Raw genomic sequence first — 11,678 nt, 5'->3', positions numbered from 1 at the left:
TTCACACACGGTCATAGGTTATGGTTCGGTGGCCAGGCATTAGATGTATTAGTCACATGTATGTTATTTACATTTACGTGTGTCTAGAAGAGGATTTATAAATCAAAGTCCATGTTTTTGACGCAGAGTATGTTATTATTCCTTTCATAATTTCATCGATGACACAACAATGTCTTTATTGTAAAACTCATCATTTCGTTTTACGGTTTTTTTCCACATATTTGTAATTATTGATACAATTTACAACATATCAAGAAAATTCATATTGGAAAATCATTTCTTACTCCATGCTATATCAGAATTTTTTATTATGTCATTTACTGTGTATATAAAACTAGATTATCCATTGTTATAAGTAAAACATGATAATTTTACAATAATAACTTATATTTACAAAAATCGATATCCTCGACATAAAAAATTGTTATCAACCTCTGAAGAATAACAAAATAGACTTGCGTTTATTAATTTTATTATCAAATATATGTCACGGCGTTCCTATACAACTCATTGTCACTATCAACTAACCCTACGTTTCCTATCTATATCTGTTTTTACATTTCATTGTATTAATACCTAGAAATATATCATTACTTACATAATATGTACATGGTTGGATTTATCATTAAAGTAATGATGTTCGTGTGTAGCTCTCTATCTATGTGTATACAAACCATCGTTACAATTAACATTAAGCAATTACCGGTTTACTCTTACATATATATATGTGTGTGGGGGTGTGTGTTTGTGTGTGTGTGTGTTTAAAATTTATACATATATGTGTGTGTGTGTGTGTGTGTGTTTAAAATTTATACATATATATATATATATATATGTGTGTGTGTGTGTGTGTGTGTGTGTGTGTGTGTGTGTGTGTGTGTGTGTGTGTGTGTGTGTGTGTGTGTGTGTGTGTGTGTTGTGTGTGTGTGTGTGTGTGTGTGTGTGTGTGTGTGTGTGTGTGTGTGTGTGTGTGTGTGTGTGTGTGTTTATATATATATATATATATATATGTGTGTGTGTGTGTGTAGTACTGTACCAGGTTCTTGTTATCTATAGTATCTCTCTATAAAAATATATGTGTGTGTGTGTGTGTTTATACATATATATATATATATATATATATATGTGTGTGTGTGTGTGTGTGTGTATCTAAAATTTATACAATTAGACCTGCCCGAGCCGCATTATTATTTAATTGTATTTTGACACCAAACTTTTGTCTCTACATTTGCGTTGGTCGTGTTTCAAGCTATATATATGTTTACTATCACATGTGACGGCACAAAACACACAGCACTATAATACAATGATGGTAGGATTGTGTTGATAGAGTGATAGAGAGTTTGGGGGAGGGGGGAAGGGGGGGGGCTCACTGAAAAAACCAAGCTCAAACAATTTCAGGTAACGAACTTCTTGACGGAACGCCGACACATAATTATGTTGTGGATTATAAATAATTCATTTTGTTTTTTGGGTTTCTTAGGGTGGACCGACACTCCCAGTCGCAGAAAATTGCAAAAAGGAGGTTTGAATGAACTATTTACACATGACAACATCTTCAACGAGCATTTACAATTATTCTCCTTATTTTCACATTCTTATAATTTCTGTTTCAGTCTCTATGGTTTGGAACTTTGCACTTTATGACCTTTTGCGATGACGTCAATGTCTCTAAGTCAGCAAAGCAAATAAAAATGAGTGTTGCGAGTGTACGATTTGTACACCAGGAAAAGAGATTGGTTTGTCCCCACCAAACTTTCGAAACGTTCAGACATTTTTGTCCAGAAAAAAATTGTAATCACACGATTATATTTTGAGCAGTCCTTAGTAATTCATTACATTTACTTAAAGATAAAAAAAATAGTAGATCTCAATACACAGCCTTGTACTAGACCTACAGTTAAAAGGACTAAATGGTTAGATTTCTTTTTTTTCCAGTGCGTTTGATTTCATGCCAACATTGTAATACTTAAAATTAGACTCTTCACAAAATTATAACACTGAGAGAAATTGATATAGATTATCTGCCTCAAACTAACGCGTCGACACTCGCTGTTGTGTCTACCACCCATTGATGTTTTGATCGGAGATATCCGAATTCTTCAGTGACCTTTTGGAGCCTCGTTTTAACCCCGCCGTGATTTCTTAAGTATAATTATGTAATTAACCAAAACTTAATTTGCCAGCCATGTTTCAATTCTTACTTTGTAAAAATGAGCCCTTGTTTCACACTATACGCGTGAAGGAGCGGAATAAATGAACTTGAGTTAATCTGCATTTAAAATTGTATGCGCTAAGATATTGTCTACACTCTCCGAACGATAATGAAATGAATAAGTGTTTGGTCGCTTCTATTTGTAACGTAGGACGAGCGTCAAGTAGTTATCAGGGAAAAGAAAACAATGCAAATATTCAATTAATTTATTTACAACACCAACAAAACACACACACTCATTTACCCGGTTTCACACAAATACTGAAATACACTACATTAGTATCTCACAGCCATGCAAAGTTCCAATACGCAGACGATCACAGTCAATGGTCCCACAGAGGAAACGTCTACAAACACTGGTTTCCACAGAGGAAAACTCGTCTAGGAACACGCAGTTCCAGAAGGCTGAGTAATCAGAAACAAACCGGCACTGCATGTGCCAAACAATAGAGTATGTCACTCATGTCGACCTACACACGCTGGTGTGCTTCCCATGGTCAAAGTATCCATATCTGTCCAGAACCAAACAGCGCCGACTCTCTCGTTGCAACGCTTGCAACCTGTCCTAGTGTTCCAGATAGTTGGCTGACCTAACTGTACAAAGGTCCTGGTGCCGTCACTTAACTGTGAACGAAATGTCACTTAATAGTGAACGAGATGAACATAGCTTGCGATGTCACCAAGGTCTGTCCTGGCGTTCTAGTAAGTTGGCTGACCTTACTGTCAAAAGGTCCTGGTGCCGTCACTTACTAGTAAGTGACCCATTCTGAGGTACTTCTAAAGCTGAGGTTGTGACCGTCACATGGAGCACAGTCTGTAATCTGTGCCTTTTTATCCTACACAGCCGCTAATGCAAATAGAATCGGGTAAATAACCCGTAAACAACGGCTTAGGAATTCACGCGACTGCCATGAATTTCAACTCACCTGGTCACACGACAAGATACGGTGGCCCGACAGGAACAACGAAAACACGTACACAAACAACATATTATACATACGACGTGACACTATTTTATTTCAATTTTTAGACGTTCTTAATAAAATGATTATGCAAACTTTAAAATAGCATACTTAACAAAAAGTACACAATTTCTAACAGAAATTTAAGTGTTACAATGTTTTTCATCAGGTGTGAAATGAATATCTATCCATTTAATCCATTTAATTTATTAGGTGACTTATTAAAAGCTGAAAAAACAATTCTGTACCTTTCAAGAACTCAAGGTAATGACTTTGAAAACTATGGATAGCATCAAAATATCTCTCCCGTGGCAAATACTCGGCCAAACCGTCTAAAAATAGCGCATCGGCAAATAGATTTCATGCGGAGTATTTGGTAATTACTACACAAGTATGTATGCTGTTCAATACATTCTTTTTCTGGGATAACAATTTTATTATTTCATAAAGGTTTTTTTCTCTTGATTTTTTAATTTACGCAAATATTTCATTCTGCAACGTAAACTTGTAATGACGCAATCAGGGTCGCGCGAATGTTTGTATCTCAATCTTTCGATTCAAACATATTTTATTGTCATTATCATCAGCAACAGCATTGCGCACAAGTTATAGCCAGATGTATAAAGAATTTCCGCAAATCAAACGTGATGAGTGTGTTTAAATGGTAAATTGAGGTTTAAGGTTTCCATAAGAACATGAGCCGATGATTTTGTACAGTTTTCTTCAAAAACGTCCCAAGAAATTCCTGTAAATTGTCACCGAAGCATCAACAATACACGCGAATATTTCTAATGTACAAATAGTTACATTGTAACCTTAAATTTTGATATCATTAAAGGTGAGTTAATCCATTTTTTTTATTTTAACACTCGAGGTCATATTAAGAAAAACATAATACATAGCCCCCTAGTAGACATCAAGACAAATTCATCATCCCTTACTTGATCAAAAATAGAAATCAGAAAGTTAAAATTGTATTTTGAATAATTTTATACTTACGACGCCTACACGTGACCTCCCATTACAACACGTGCAGGCGGTACGCGTGAGGGAATCGCTTGTCGGTGGGAATGGGGAGGGGGGGGTCGATTTTTACAATTTGTCTGATGATATACGTCAACAAAATCATATAGTTACGAACTTAACAGATATCACAGTAATTAAAAAAATGGTAAATACCATTGTTCATTACAACAAATTGAATCGCTTACTTCAACTACCACTTGTTTAAATTTTTAAATGTACTATTTCAGTTAGTCATGAATAATTTCTGCCGAATTAATGCACGTGCTAAAATAAACAGTTTTCTCACACTGCTGAATACAGCTAAAATGTAGGTGGCAAGTGTATTCCGACAATGGTAGCGCAAGTTGTAGGATATGTGTAAATAACATCACTAAGATGAACTAAGATTGTGATCTTTTACGCCTAGTTAAGAGGGATGTGTCGGTCGTTTATCGCCAGCCACTTTCTAACCGTGATTAAGAACGTACCAACAGAAAGTCATATTTGATTGAACGGTATTTTCACCGCAGAAGACATGAATTACATATCGAGTACATAACGGGTCAAAGGATTGGCTGGTGCCACGTGTACAGCCCTAGCTTAAACCACCAAAGCGATTTCATTGAATGTTGAACCAATTGTAAATCATCTTAACCTAAACCCGATATCATATCGCATCTCAAAATATTCTTTCAATAGTATCAGTTGATGCATAAGTGTTTAGTATGCAAAACATAATTCGTCAGCGAAAAGAAACACAAAGGAAGAATTTTCACCAAAGTGAACACGAACGCAATGGAACCGTTAACTCTACTGCAACAACAGAAAGCGGTGACAGACAACGGGCATTGTTTGGGTTTGCCTTCAGAGAACTAACCTGCTGGAGATTGTTTGTACGACTAATGAGCCGACCGACCGATCCTGCAGCACTTGGTGTACTACGATTTTTATACGGTTTGTCATCAGATTTGAGTATCGAACATTTTTCTATTCATTTGTATATGTTTTATAAACTTATTTATGTATCAGCTATTGAAGAAATATTGATACCAAGACCGGTATGGATAAAAAGTTACATAAGCTATTGTAGAAAAATGAATTCGCTATACTTTTATGTGGCTAAGTTATGTAAGCCTAATATAGAAAAGGTCGCTTAATACATTTACAAAATATTCAGATTTATATTATATTTGATATCCCAAAATGTTGGGAATATATTAAATTACGAAGCAATACAGAAGAGTATATTATTACACATGTCTTAGGATGAGATAAGCAAAAAAAGATAACCCCCGTCTGTCCTAGTCCATCGTCATAATTCAAAACACATTATGAACGACAAATAAAATCATGCATATCTGAGATGTGCGTTTTGAGGACATATATAAAAATATTTACATATCTGGTCACATTTTTAAAATCATTATCTTCATATGTCCACTAGTGCTGTACTGATATAAAATCACCAGTATAACTCAAGGGTGGAAATCCATAGACTAATTTTATGGAAACATATTTGATTAAACCACGTGTTAGCATACACCTTGTTTGTCAACAAATAATGTAGATTTAAACAAATAGATGGTAAATGATATTCACATTCTGTATGATTGGATATTGTATTATGTACATCAATGTTTGTATGTGTTTTTTATCTGTAAAGTGTTGTCATTCAATCCTGTATAGTTAATTGTTCCCATTGAAGGGAGATAACTCAAAAATAACAAAATCAAATTCCTCTTTCATATAGGCGTGTTACTAATGATTGAAACTCTCGAGAAGCAGGGTTTGGGACGAACCTCTCTCCGGAAGTATGATTCTGACCGATGTATATTTCCGGTCTTGTATTTCCTGAAGCCTTTACCGTTGGACTGGATGTACCTAATCTATTTCATCATGCTCATCAGTAAGGACACATTTTAAGAAAACACAACCCCTTCTCTTATTTATGTTTCAGTAATGTTCAGCTTTTCTAATCAGAAAAAAAAAATCAGGCGGAAAGTTTCTTGGTGTTAACACTTAAGCATTTATTCATTTTTCACGGAAGCCATGAATCTTACATTGGTTTCTTCTATAAGTTTTATTATCAATTTAAAAAATTTCATTTTTACCATCGAAAAAAAAAAGAAAAAAGAAAACACCAACTTTTAAAGTAGGTTAACGTTGTAATAAAGGTACAGGAGGAACTTCTCCTCTGTCTATCTGGTGTTCTAAAATCTACCCCTTTTTAATCCTACAAAACAACAGGGCTATGGTTACAGATGAAATGGACGAATGAATGGATGGATGGATGACCGAATATATATAAAAGACGAATAAATAAAAAAAGATAGTTGAATATACAGAAATATCCACTGCAAGTAATCGACATCTTCTTGTCATGATTCAACATTCACTTGCGAGATTAAGAGTGCCTGTTATATCTTTGCGAACGCACATTCACTTCTCGTATTGAGGTCACACCCTCCATTCACTTCGGGTTACTATCACTTTCGTTCTCTGCACCCTAAGGGCATGTCATGGCAAAATTGAAGGCACATCTGAACTAATTTGATGGATTCCAGGAGAAAAAATTTGACCAATTACAGGCTACTTTACAAAGATTACAAAGGAGTGACGCCTAACTTTAAAGCCATTACAACAGACCGTTACGCGATATTGAGATTCGTTTCATGTACATCAAAATATCAAATTAATCTTCACGTCTTGTCAACAAGGTGTCGCGCATGGGACCTTCAATTTTGTCGGGACAAGTTTCAGGGATGTACAGAGCGAAATTGAGCGTTATCCGTTGAAAACTGTTATATTGACATACTCGAAGTTTGCAAAGAACCTTCCCCCTTGGGTTGGGATCACCCTTTCTCACTCGGAAGGGGGAAACAGATTCCGTTAGTCCTCTCTCACCATTGTATGTGGTCATTCCTTTTATCATATACGTCCATTCTTTGACATGTTTCAGGTTCTTTCGGAATAGCCATTGGTTTTATGTATCGATGGTGTCTGGTGGTGTTTAATGCTGTCTATTGGTATATCCATTTACTTGACATGCAAAGATGGAACAATCATAGTTACCTGTTCGGACTTTTGGGCTTTCTGTTACTGATCACAGATGGAAACCGATATTTGTAAGTAGAAACAAACGTTAGCAAAATATGCGAAGAAAGCCGAGTTTAAAAGACGTACAAATGACCAATTTAAACGTGGTGTAATATATGCAAAGTATTTAATCATCATGCTTCATAAAGCTATTTTTAGGACTCGTAGGTAATTGCCTGGAAGTCCAAAGTGCTAAATCTTAAAGACAAAATCGGTCAGAGTGAATCCTTCTAAATTACAAGTCGTAGACTCTGCCGGTGAACTTTTTAGTTTGCGAGGTTTGCAGTAACCTGCAGGCTGCATTTAATTTATTGTATCTAGATTGTAAAGTAAATGGAGGTTTTTATTTGTGTCTTTAAAATGATTACCAAAAACATAGCTTAGAACAAGAGGGGCGTTATACTGTACAACGTGTGCAACACATATATTCTATATAGAAATAAAATCGTCTTATCAAGTTGATATGAATTGAATATATTTCTGATCTCAATGAATAATTCAATTCTACTGAACAGGAAATCCCTGTCATGCTTTAGCTTGTGTGCAGTTGTTATATTTCATCATTATGATATGGGTATTTTCTGGATGCTTTCATTTGAACTATATCATATTTTTCAGTTCTGTCGACAGCCTTATCTGGCCAAGGCTTCACAACCAAGGTGTGCCATTGTGGAACTACACTCTATTTAGATTTCAGGTAATTGAAGTTTGTATATCAACTTTAATTATACTTATTTCAATCTCTAATAAACATTTGTTGGTCCGTATTGTAGCAAGCAGAGGATCTCACGGTTGGAGTTACGGGTAAAACCCAGGTAAGACCATATATTTTTACGCATGACGAAGAAGTCGAACCCGAAAGTCAAGGTGATGAAGAGATTCTTAGTGTTAAAACAAAACTTAATCTTAAGTTGGCAATCGAGCTTTACTGAAAAATCGTATTCAGATGATATTCGACAACATTTCAAAATTTGAGGGGTTGTTATTGTATCGTTAGGGGGGAAAAATCATCTCTCTTTAAATGTAACTAGTGATTTCACAGCGAAGAAAACATTTGGGAAGCCTACCATCATAAAACGGTTACATCAACCCCTGTAACTTAAGTTTTATAGTAAATGTCAAGATTATAGTGACCTCATGGTATAGCGTTTATTACTTATTGTATCTTTTGCTATGAATGAAACATTTGTCGCCCTTGCTTTGACATATCTTTAACCATTTATGAATACATTTGGATTTATTACTAAGACAAACATGGATACAACTCTCTGCCTTCCATATAGTCGGGCATAACCTTTTTGTCTAAAAACGTAAAGACTAAAATAAGCTGACGATTGATTACACAGTCACAATGACGGCCACCTTTCGGGCACCAGATTTCACATAATTGCACATTCACATGTTGCTATGAAAGCTACCAATTAAACGCTTCCTTTTGATGGTTCTTGAATTGTTGATAGTTTGTTATAAACATCAATATGCTTAAGATAACCAGGTGTCACCTTTCACCTGTAATGACTATCTATATGGTGGAAAATACATCACCCAAATCATGAGTAGGTCATTTTCATTTATAAATCATTTCGTCACTCAAACGTGATTACCCTTTCTAATGATTCTTTGAGAGTTGTATTGAATGGCACTGAAGTTAGATGTCATATTTATGTGTTTCAAAATAGAGCCATTTAACGTAAAATAAACAAATTGCTATCTTTAAAAGTTGGGTAACGAATCGTTATAGGTTAAATTTCATGTTAATCAACTTACCTTGTTCTCATTTTGAGAACGTGGAATTACTATAGTAGAAGACATTATCCTTACAATGTTACAACTTTTGAAGCTCTACTTTGTTAAGAAGTTGCTTTGCTCTAATTTAAATTATTTTTAGCTTGAATTTAGATTCTGTTGACATGAGGATATTTTGTTGTTTTCGCACAAGATTTTGTTCTACAAAACTGTGTATATTTTTACTTTAACAGGTATTCCTGCTTTACTTTTATGCTGGGCTTAAAAAGATGGATCCAGAATGGTTGTACGGCCACTCGCAAACGGGGCTTGCAAAACACTGGGTATTTGATATATTTAGGTTTGTCAACTTTTGAGTAATTATCGTATCATGAAAATAAATAAACCAAGTCACGCATCACATCTCAAGTCGGTCTTATGAATGTCCGTTTCCAGACATTGAACTAGCCAACTCGACATTTGATATCAATATATGTCTTATATCATTTGAAACGTGAAGACATTACAATTCAATATATAACACCAATAGATCTAATATTAAAACATTTTTGTTTTCAGACCTTTTCTAACCAACGAAACGATAGACCTATATATTGTACATGGAGTTGGGTTCCTTCTCGATCTGACATTAGGTTTTATACTTTTCTTTGACAAATCTAGAAAATTTGGTTTATTGATGGCGTTGTCATTTCATGCAATGAATTCCCAACTCTTCTCTATTGGTAAGTACAGTAATGAATGACCAAATATAGTAATTTTAATTGCTTTATGGGTCAGTTTGGGTTTTGCTGATTTATAACTTTTCCGGTTTGAGATTATTCCACATTCTCACTGGTTAACGCGCACGCAAATTGTCAGATAAATGGAAACACAGAAAGATTGTTTGTTTGTGATCTCATTTCCACCAAACTGCTAAAGTCCTATAAAGGCGGTATGCTTTATAATGTCATCACACTGCGTGTTTATACCCAGGGGCATGGCACCAAAACCGATCACTTACTTTGTATTAGCATTGAATACTGAGTTTGCTAATTCTTTTAATTACTTCGAAAGTAGATAAACATAATTTTAGATACTCAATGCAATCAAAACAAATATTCATTTAACTAAAAAATACGTTTGGATTGCAGGGATGTTCATATCAATTTTTGACAGAATTTAAGATTGCGTTTATCGCAAGCGATCGGGAAAACAGTGTTTCAGTAGACAGATATAACGTTCTCACTCAGTTTTTCATCCTATGTGACGTTTCAGTACATTTGACGTCATGACGCTATGACCTCACAATACAAACAATCTGACCAATCAATCAATTTTAGCTCTGCTTGGAGTTATTACATGTCATAACAACAATATTTGATGTTCGAGCGTTTTCCGTCGTTGAATAATGTGAATTAACTTGTGTACTTCAGGAATGTTTCCATATATGGGGAGTGCTACCCTTTCTGTATTTTGTTACCCTGACTGGCCTCGAAAGATGTTCGACCGAATCTTATTTTGGAGAACCCCGAGACCTACATACCTCAAACGCAATTCTCATTGTCTCTATATTGACAATGATGGACAGACAAATGGGGCTACACGTCGGGTATGAACATTGTATTACTCTTAAGTAGCAGGTTAATTCGAGTTTTCCTGACTTTATCGGACATTTTTGAGATACACATTTATAGCTGATTAATTATGAACGGTAACTCTTTCGTGTATATAACAACTGTAGTTGCAGTAGAGAAATGAAAAAGAAGTACTCGCGTTTCAGCAAATTCCAACTAGGAACGGCTTCACAACATGAATAAGTGTTGACATTAAGGAAATTTCACTTCCCGTAAAGCTAGATTTTGGTGTGTACACAGATTTGAGACTGTCCAAATAGTGATCCAACACAACGCAAAGATATCATGATGAAACTATGAAATATAAACATTTCAGCTTGACTTTACTAGTAATCTAACGAACAAAATTATCGCCAATGGCGACACCGTGCTGCTTTATACAAGGTAATCTAACGAACAGTAATGCTGCCCATGAAAACACCGAGAAACTGTGTACTGCGTCCTTTTAATTCGTATTTAAATAACATTTGACAAATCTGCTTTTAGAAACTTTCTTGGACATGTAAGAGTGCACAAAAATAATTCAACAGCAAAAATAATTCAAACAAAAAGATTGTAAAGTATTTATGTTTGCTAGTTTGCTTGCTTATTCAAGTAGAATCTATGAAGTTAAAGAAATATATTTTTAGAAAAGATATTTTACATTCCTTTTAAACATTTTAAGCATTTCCGTGTTTTTTCTCAGGAAAATGGAACAAAAAATAAGGAAGTAAACGGACTAAAATACGCTGATTTGAAGCAATCAAAAAGTTCATCACACCCGAAGACCTACCATGTCGTGTGTTCATTATTTGTTCTATTGTATATAGCTGAACAACTTTTCCTGCCTTTCGCTTCATCTATGATTTTCAAGGCAAGTGAAGCATCCATACTAATAATTAATATCAACATGCAAATTATAATGTAATCGACGTTTACATCTCATAAAAAATATGCTTCTACTGTAAATCACTTCGTTTTCGCGAGGGATTATATTTCGCGTTTATTCGCGAATATACTTTTGCTGATGTTGTCGTTAAATAAATTACTTTTGTAGTGTGG

The sequence above is a fragment of the Ylistrum balloti genome, unplaced genomic scaffold (assembly GCF_031769215.1).
Source record: "Ylistrum balloti isolate Yb309-2 unplaced genomic scaffold, AGI_CSIRO_Ybal_v1 Utg369606, whole genome shotgun sequence".
NCBI classification, from domain to species: Eukaryota; Metazoa; Mollusca; class Bivalvia; order Pectinida; family Pectinidae; genus Ylistrum; species Ylistrum balloti.
Note: the sequence above shows the minus strand (reverse complement) of the source record.